General features: G+C 38.8%; 1 long non-coding RNA gene across 1 annotated transcript; it reads left to right on the forward strand.

The window, feature by feature from the left end:
* Positions 1-939: 939 nt before the first annotated feature.
* Positions 940-9,102, forward strand: LOC147366726 (uncharacterized). Its single transcript, XR_015168825.1, has 2 exons — positions 940-1,125; positions 8,777-9,102. It is a non-coding gene; the product is annotated as an uncharacterized LOC147366726 (long non-coding RNA).
* Positions 9,103-9,798: the final 696 nt, after the last annotated feature.

Genomic DNA, 9,798 nt, shown 5'->3' on the forward strand with positions numbered 1-9,798 from the left:
TTTTGCTCAGAGAGATTTAAAAAATTTTTTTTAAGTAGACAGCAATTTCTTCTGACAAAATTTGAGATCCTCACGCTGTCTGAGAGCCTTGAGAAACGGGAATTAGGAGAAACTCAGCATTTAGATGGGAGATTAGGCCATTCATTAATTTTTGAATCTTCAAAAATGGAAATGGTATTTCTCAATATACAATGGAGGGAAACATACTCTCACATCCCCTGTCTTTGTCTTTCTCTTTTTTAGGATTGTATCCATATTCTTTCTCAGTAGACCCCACTTACCACTCAATGGCACAGAGCTAGTGGATTTGAATCCAGGAAGATTCAGTTCAGAACCTGGACTCCTATTTACTTTGCTCAGCTGACTCAGCCTGTTGGCAGCTCACTGTGTCCCCTCCCATGCCACTGCTACTGAGACTACGTTGAAGGGTAGAGGACTGACACTTTTAGAAATAACTGTGCTCTTGTGTGAATGAAGAGGAACAACTGTGAAATGACAAAAGAATGGAGCAAGATTCACTCCCATAGCCAACTTCCATTAGAAACTAGCTTGTCTGTAGCACTATATCCCATTTGAAACACATTCCCTGAGTTTGGTGTAACTCAGTGTGTGCCAGGGTTCTGAATGAAAAAAGAACAAAAATTTGGTAGTACCACATCATCCAACCAAAAGATTCTAGATTTTCAAAATTATCTGTCTGCCACTGATTGGAAATGGAAACAATTGGTCCTTCAAGACAAACAGTTTAAGAAACATTAATTTCATTAGGATCTTTGTAGGTGTCTCCAGGTCTCCCTTACAAGGCCTATGAATCATTCAGCAAAACCTAAGTTTGTTGTCTGCCTCTCCAACTAGAATCTAAGTTCCCCAAGGATGAGACTTTGTTTTACTCACTGCTCTACCCCTAATTCCTGATGTTCAATCAACCTTTGTTTAATGACTAAAAAACACTCATTTCCCAGTAAGAAATGCCCAAAGTCTTGTTTAAGAGTTGCTCTGGATCACTTTGAGAATGGGTCACAGGACCCAGGTGATGGCAGTCCTCTGTCCCCAGCCTGCCTCCTCACCTTCCTGTCATCTATGTCTTGTTACTCAGCCCAGACCTTCACCTCCCCAGGAGGACAGGTAGGAGAAATTATTTCCATTTCTTTTCCCCAGATGAGCTTCAGAATCATTTGGGCATATTTTCCACAGAGTTCCATTGAGATTTTGATTGACATTACTCTTAATATACAGATTAAAGATACACATCTTTAGAACATTGAGTCTTCTCACATGAGCATGATATGTCCCTTTTCTTGTCTTATTTTATAAATCATAGTAACATTTTATAGTTTTTATATCATTTCTACATATTTATTGACAAGCTAATTTTAGGATGCTGTATTTTTATAGCTGCTATGGTATATGGGCATCTCCCCATAACCTTTTATTTCCTAATTATTGGTATAAAAGAAGAAAGGAATCATTTTGTGAATATTTACTTTGTATTAATTCAGTTTAAACTTTTACTAATTCTAAGAACTTTTCATTTATTATCTTCGGCATAATATCAGTATCATGTTATCAGCAACTGATCACTTTATCTTCTTCAGTTTCTTTCCTCTAGTTGTATCTCTTTTTCAGCTCTTTTTTTTTTTTTTTATGCACTCAGCTGAGTGAATTCTTCTTAAATAAACCTTATAAAATAAAGGAAAAATAGAAAGCAACCTATTTTCACCTGGATAAAAATTCAGAAAGTGAGTCATATGTCACAGCAATTTTTTTTTCCCCTTTGGTCATGCTGCACTGCATGACAGATCTTAGTTTCCTGAAAGTGAAAGTGAAAGTCACTCAGTTGTGTCCGACTCTTTGTGACCCCATGGACTATACAGTCCATGGAATTCTCCAGACCAGAATACTGGAGTGGTTTACCTTTCCCTTCTCCAGGGGATCTTCCCAACCCAGGGATTGAACCCAGGTCTCCCACAATGCAGGCAGATTCTTTGCCAGCTGAGCCACAAGAGAAGCCCAAGAATACTGGAATGGGTGGCCTATCCCTTCTCCAGTGGTTCTTCCCGACCCAGGAATGGAACCAGGGTCTCCTGCATTGCAGGTGGATTCTTTACCAACTGAGCTATCAGGGAAGCCCTGACCAGGGATCAAACCCGTGCCCCCTGCAGTGGAAGCACAGAGTCCTAACCACTGGGCCACAGGGAATTTCCATGTCATAGCAGTTTAAATGGCATGGAAATGCTATATTAAGTCAAATCCCCCACTGTACACCTAAGACAAATGAGGATCAGAGACAGTAATTTTCTTTCCCAGGTTATTAAGTCTACTTAAGGAAAAGGACTCATTTCCTGTTTCCACTAATTTGTAGCTATACCATGTCTACACAGCGTGTCTTCCACACAATTGCTGCTTTATCTCATCAAATCTTTCCCCAAGTAGGCCCTGAAGAACTTGATCTGAGAATATAAATAACAATTATAGTAATTTACGGGAATTTCTTATTATGTACACCTCATTAAATTATGGCAAAATTGTGTATATCCCTAAACAATTCTCAGCCAAACACTGCTATAAGTTGTATTTTATCACAAAATGATATTGTCTTTGTGTACTTATTCTTCATAATTTCTACCATTTTTATCTGCTTTCAAGGAAATATTGATGCAACTATTTCTGAACTGCCTACCTACATGGTAATTGTTGTTGTCCATTCACTCAGTCATGTCTGACTCTTTGCAACCCCATGAATCACAGCACGCCAGGCTTCCCTGTCCTTCACCATCTCCCAGAGCTTGCTCAAACTCATGTCCATTGAGTCAGTGATGCCATCCAACCATCTCATCCTCTGTCACCCCTTTCTCCTCCTGCCCTCAATCTTTCCCAGCATCTGTGTCTGTTCCAGTGAGTTGTTCTTCACATCAGGTGGTCAGAGTATTGGAGTTTCAGCATCTGTCCTTCCAGTGACTATTCAGGCTTGATTTCCTTTAGGATTGACTGGTTTGATCTCCTTGCTTCTCCAGCACCCCAATTTGAAAGTATCAGTTCTTTGGCACTCAGCCTTCTTTGTAGTCCAATTCTCACATTCATACATGAATACTGGAAAAACCATAGCTTTGACTATATGAACCTTTGTCAGCAAAGTGATGTCTCTGCATTTTAATACACTAGGTTTGTCATAGTTTTTCTTCCAAGGAGCAGGTGTCTTTTAATTTCATGGCTGCAGTCACCATGTGCAGTGATTTTGGAGCCCAAGAAAATAAAATCTGCCACTGTTTCCACTTTCCCCCTTCTATTTGCCATTAAGTGATGGAACCAGATGCCATGATCTTAGTTTTTTGAATGTTGAGTTTTAAGCCAACTTTTTCCCTCTCCTCTTTCACCCTTATCATGAGGCTCTTTAGTTCCTCTTTGCTTTCTGCCTTTAGAGTGGTATCATCTGCATATCTGAGGTTGTTGCTATTTCTCCTGGCAATCTCAATTCCAGCTTGTGATTCATCAGCTCAGCATTTCACATGCTGTACCTATATGGTCAGAAGAGGAAATTGGATACCAGAACTAGGTAATGATCATTTATCCTGAGTACGTCTAAAGTCCAAGGCATTGCATTGAATAATGTTTTTCCAAATTTTTTTACAAAGATTTGTAGTTACACTGTGAGATATGACATGCAACATACATTCAACACGTCTCCAAAGCTCATATTCAAAGCCATCGGTCCTGTTCTCCTGCCCAATTTAGAAGTGCCTCTGTGAACTTGCAGTTGGAATTCAGAAAGACTCTTTAGGAGTCCATTTGTTTATGGATAAGACATTTTCTAAGGAACAGGAGAGGTGCTGCCTTTCAAGAATCTGAGCCTTCAACATGTTAGAAAAATTCTTTTTGGACTGGAAAAGTGATTTCATCGTCAAATTTTTTCACATTGTTTTTTAAATATATCTTTTTCGTAAGTTTTTAAAATCTATTTATATTCAAAAAAATCTAAATTTTAGAACTTTACTTTGAGAACTTTTAGCTGTCACCAACTACCTATAGCTACCTGGGTAACTCAGTTGGTAAAGAATCTGCCTGTAATGCAGGAGACTCTGGTTTGATTCCTGGGTCGGGAAGTTCCCTTGGAGAAGGGATAGGCTACCTACTCCAGTGTTCTTGGGCTTTCCTGGTAGCTCAAATGGTAAAGAATCCGCCTGCAGTGTGGGAGACCTGGGTTAGATTCCTAGGATGGGAATCCCCTGCAGGAGGGCGTGGCAACCCACTCTTGCCTGTAGAATCTCCAAGGACAGAGGAGTCTGGAGGGCTGTAGTCCATGCAGTCACACAGAGTTGGACACAACTGAGCAACTACACACAATTACCTATGACTAAAAGTCCCCATCTTTATTCTTTAAGAAATCAACATTTTCTGTCTGGGGACATTTTAGTATTTGCAGCCTGTAGCACAATCAACGGAGAAGGCAGTGGCATCCCCCTCCAGTACTCTTGCCTGGAAAATCCCATGGATGGAGGAGCCTGGAAGGCTGCAGTCCATGGGGTTGCTGAGGGTCGGACACGACTGAGCAACTTCACTTTCACTCACTCTCATGCATTGGAGAAGGAAATGGCAACCACTCCAGTGTTCTTGCCTGGAGAATCCCAGGGATGGTGAAGCCTGGTGGGCTGCCGTCTATGGGGTCGCCCAGAGTTGGACACAACTGAAGTGACTTAGCAGCAGCAGCAGCACAATCAAATACAAACTAAATCCATCACAGTGATGCATTTGAAATTATTTTACTGTATCTAACTAAACTCTGAAAAAGTGATATCTGTATACTTAACTAATACCCACATTGATCATGAGTCAGCCTTAGTTATTTTATGTTTACTTAGAACTATATGCTTCAAAAAATTTGTTTGAGATTTTTATTTCTCCTATCAACAGCATTTAGTTGATTGTTTTAAATGTGTCTCTTTAATTCAAAATGAGTATTTAAAATAAAGTTGGCTCAATTTTCTAATGATAAACCTTATAGATAAAAAGTGACTTGATTTTAAAATAATGAATTAATATAGACTGAAAAAAATTTTTTTAATAAATTAGCATTTCCCAACTACAGACTGACAGGAAGTAGCTTTTGGTATCTGAATTTACTTCATTATTAAGACCCTAATGCTCCCCAAATCAAATCATTTTTAATACATTTTAGTACATATATGATTACAACATAGTGAGAAAAAAAGAACTTTTAAATAGTTGTCTTCATAACAGGAGAGGACTATATGATATGACTATTATAGCAATGTAGATTATAAGAAGTTATTTCAACCTCTGATTTTAATACAGTCAACTAACTCGGGCTTCCCAGTGGCTCAGCGGTAAAGAATCTGCCTGCAATGCAAGAGCCACAGGAGATGTGGGTTTGATCCTTGGGTTGGGAAGATTCCCTGAAGGAGGACATGGCAACCCACTCCAGTTACCTTGCCTGGAGAATCCCATGGACAGAGGAGTCTGGTGGGCTACAGTCCATAGGGTCACAAAGAGTCAGACCTGACTGAAGTGACTGGGCATGCGTGCACACAACTAACTTTAGAGAAAAAAATCCTGCTCCTGGGAGTCACAGTCATTTTCCAGTTTTATGAATTCATTGACTCATCTTTCGTTTACCCATTTCTTCATTTTTAAGCATATGTATTAAGCACTCATTGGGTAGGATGTAGGCCCACAGCTAGGTACTAAAGAAAAAGAGCTGTAAACAACATGAAGTCCTTCTCATACTACCCATCCCCCACCGTCCCATGGGGTTCACATTCTAACAGCAAAGAAAAACCATAAATAGAAATGTGTAAGGTAGTTTCCAGTTTTATGAAGAAAATAACAACAGAGCTACAGTGGGGAGAGTGATACTGGTGTATAAGGTGGCAGGGTAAGGAATCTTTAAGGCAGTGACTTGTGAAAGGAAGCCTGAAAGAACTGAACACACAAGCCAGAGCAAAACCTGAGAGAAAGACTTCAGACGGAAGGAATAAGCACAAAGGCCCTGAAACAGGAGTACTGAAGGAGGAGTCCCACTTTTTTTTAGGGGACTCAATCCTTTCTCTTTTTCACAATATTTTTTGTCTATATAATCATACATTTTTAACCCAGGATTGGTGCACACAGTCAAAAGATTGTCACCAAGCACCTACTATGCCAAAACCAGGCTGATTACTCTAGAGATGCAGCCCCTGTTTGAAAGAACTTAAGTGCAGCCTCTGTAAATAGGATGACATAGAACTTGAGCTTCACCAATCAGCCAGAATCTCTGAAACTGGAGGAAAATGTGCTCTTTTTTGCTTTGTGTAATCTATGTTTAATTTTTTTTTTAAGGGGGGATATCACTTGCAAAACAGAAATTGAGGTTTATCTTTCACAGTCTAAAGTAGTCCAGTAGGTCATAAATCAACTGGTCGTTTCTCCATTTAATGATTTACCACCTTATCAAAGGAATCTCCTTGTTAACTTTTTATGAGGCTTATCATCTAGAGCCAACCTCCAAAATTAGAGGCTAACAAATGAATAGTTACATGTCTAGATGTGCAACAGCTGATTGAGGAGTAATAAAAGATCCTTCCCCCATTACCTTTCAGCTGGGTGACTTGTCTGTGTCCACTGGCACCATCCTGAAAAAATCTGAAAATTACTCTGCTAAATGTGTTCATAGGCAGCTACAGGCATAGGCCTCTTCAAAGTGGCTGTGGGGGAATCTCAGCAATCTCATTTGACTGCTTATGCTAATCACATTTTGAAGTCTCAAATTTCCACCTCCCTCTGCTATCTGTCTATAGACAGAGGCAGATATTGATATTTTTATTTCTATTTATAATTTCCAATTTGGGCTTTTCAAATGTGCTGTCAAACCTCACCCAGCTTGATTAAGATTCCACTAATTTTGGAAGTCCAAGTAATGCTGACAATAGCTGCAAAAAGATCATCTTTTTAAAGCCAAGCTTTTCTTTCCTGGTAAATTCACAAGCAGATTATATAAAAATATTTGTAAGGGGCAAAAATGTTTTATATTCCATTAGAAAGCAAAAGTTTTCATGTACTTCAGAAGTATCTTTTCTATCCCAACCTAGATATGTAGGTATGTCCTGCCTCGAAGGATGATGGATGGATGGATAGATAGATAGATAGATAGGTAATGGATGGAAGGAAAGGAGGGAGGGAGGAAGAAAAGGGAGGAAAGAAAAGAAGGAATATACACATCACTAGGCCCAGGGACCTACTGCTCAGGTTTGCAAATGTAGAAACTTGATATGCTTGATTTTCTTAAGATTTATGAGCCTTTTGGAAGCTGACTCAGTCTAACAATCTCATACAAAAATATTTATTTAAAAAATTTTATTGAAAATCATTTAAAAAAAAATTCCCTAGAAGAAATCTCCCTGACCAAGATCTAAGGCCAACCACCTGCCTTCTTATGGATGCAAAGGATGTATTCAACAGTAAAGTTGGTTGGTGGAGAGAGAATCGGAACCTAAGGAGATGGTATTCTCTCACAGAGGTCACTATTGTTATTGTAGAAAGAACAGAAAACAGAACTGCTAGAGTAAGTGAGCGGATGGCTGAGGCCAAGGATACAAATGACCCTCCCTTTATAAGGTCATCACATGCAAGATTTGGTCCTCAGATCTGAAAGTGCCATACCTCAATGCAGATGACACAATCACCGAAGATCAAAGACAGAATAACTCTTGTTAATGTAATTCACAATAGATGAGTGTATATGCTGGTAATCAGCACTCCTCACAAAATATTCCTGGCTCTTCACTTTTCTGATACGTGGTAGGACTGTTTCCCACCCTACTGATATTAGCCATGCTCAGTATTTCAGCTTAAAAAAAAAAAAAAATGAAGTGAAATGTGTCACTGTCATGCTGAAGGTCTAAGAAACAGAGTGTGATTTGCCACTTCCTCTGCTTGGTTACTGTGGATGTACAGGTTTTGGTGACTTGCAATGACCATGCCCTATAACAACCTTTGTTGAGTGCATGTGTGTGAAAGAAAAAAAAAAAAAAAAAACATAATTGCTGGATCAAGCCACTGAGATAGTGAGGTTGTTTATTACAGAAACATAATCCAACCTATCCTATCTGTTGTGGTATACAGCCCAGAATTTTACATTAATCCTACTTGAATTCAGTGTATATTGACAACCCAACTAATACGCAGAAGTTGTCTTGGTGTTTCTTTAATCAGAACAAAAGGAACTAGAGGGCGTTGTACAATGCCTGAAAAAGCACAATGAAATAGGACTGCATTTTAATCAAGCATACTCTGGTGATTCCATTAGACCTGCCTGCAAAACACCACAGCTCATTCACTCATTCATTCATTGACCAAATATACAGAGATTGCTCACTATTAATATATACCAGAACCTGTTCTGGACCCTGGGGATACAACCATGGAAAGATTGAGACAGTCCTATACCTTTCAGATGTACTTATTATCTCAGCCTCTGTACTCCAATTCCAGATTCCATGACAATCATGTACATTTCACCAACACATAGTCCTTTATCATAATTGCTTAGGCTGCCACTTACTTGTTCTAAACATATCTTCTCATCAGTGCTTCTCAAACTATTGGGTTTCTTTTCTAGTCCATTCCAGACTAATACTTTTGTAAAATACATGGAAAATATAATAAAATGCAATAAAAATAAGTTACTAGAAAATAGGTCATGCAGTTGGATGTCAATGTAATGTCAGTAAGCTATAAAAGTTTCTAGATGATTACTTGCAATTTCTGTACTTATCTCCTCCAGGTGAACAAAATGTTCTCAGTCACTGATCTATGGACCACACTTTGAGGAGGACTACTGTGGACTAGCAGGGGAGGACTTAAGCAAGCTATGTGTTCTATATTCATCTGTGAAACCATCTGCCTCTTATCAAAGTTATAAAGTTTTATATGCTGTGTAACCTCTTCAGGTCAATTCCCCATTGCCCATTCAGCTCACCATATGTATTATTATTTAGCTAATATTTTTAAAATCAACTCACTCTTTCATATGCATAAATTTTAAACTTCTCCATGTATATGAAAAAAGCAATTTCACTTGCCATAAATAAAATGTAACTGTACAAAGAAGTGCTTGGAGTAAGTAGTTATTCACGTCTAGGGAAGTGTGGTTGCCTACTCTGAGACTTCAAATCTCACTAATGTCAAAATGAAATTTCCTATTTGATGTAATCAGAAAAGTGAGAGGAAATTAAAAAGAAGGCCTTACTCATCATGTGTTTCAATGCTGTGTAATACACTACTTATGTTCCATCTAAACCATTTTAAGGATCAAATAGTGGTCTCATAATCAAATGGGTAACTGTGATTGAGCATGGGTGTCAAATATCACCGCTTCCTGTCCTGGTGCCTGTCCTACAGACAACTAATGCTGTGGACCATAGGCTCACTTCAACTTCTGAAAATAATATTTTTCCCCAGATATAAATAATATTTCTGAGGCTGGGAAGTCCTATTGCAGCATCTGGCACACCATAAGTATCAAACCAACTTGTATTTCCTTCCTTCTTCCATTAATAATCAGTTTCTTTTCCTGGTTTAAAAAAAAAATGTGTTTCTGCTATATTTAAAATGGATAAGCAACAAAGACCTACTTTACAGCACATGGAACTCTGCTCAGTGTTATGTGGCAGCCTGAATGGGAGGGAAGTTTGGGGGAGAATGGATACATGTTTATGCACGGCTGAGCCCCTTTGCTGTTCACCTGAAACCATCACAACATTTTAGTCAGCTATACTCCAACACCCAACAAACAGTTAAAAAAAA

This window comes from Bos grunniens, chromosome 8, assembly GCF_055505025.1.
Source record: "Bos grunniens cultivar Pamir isolate PY7600 chromosome 8, Bosgru_T2T1.0, whole genome shotgun sequence".
In the NCBI taxonomy this organism is placed as follows: Eukaryota; Metazoa; Chordata; class Mammalia; order Artiodactyla; family Bovidae; genus Bos; species Bos grunniens.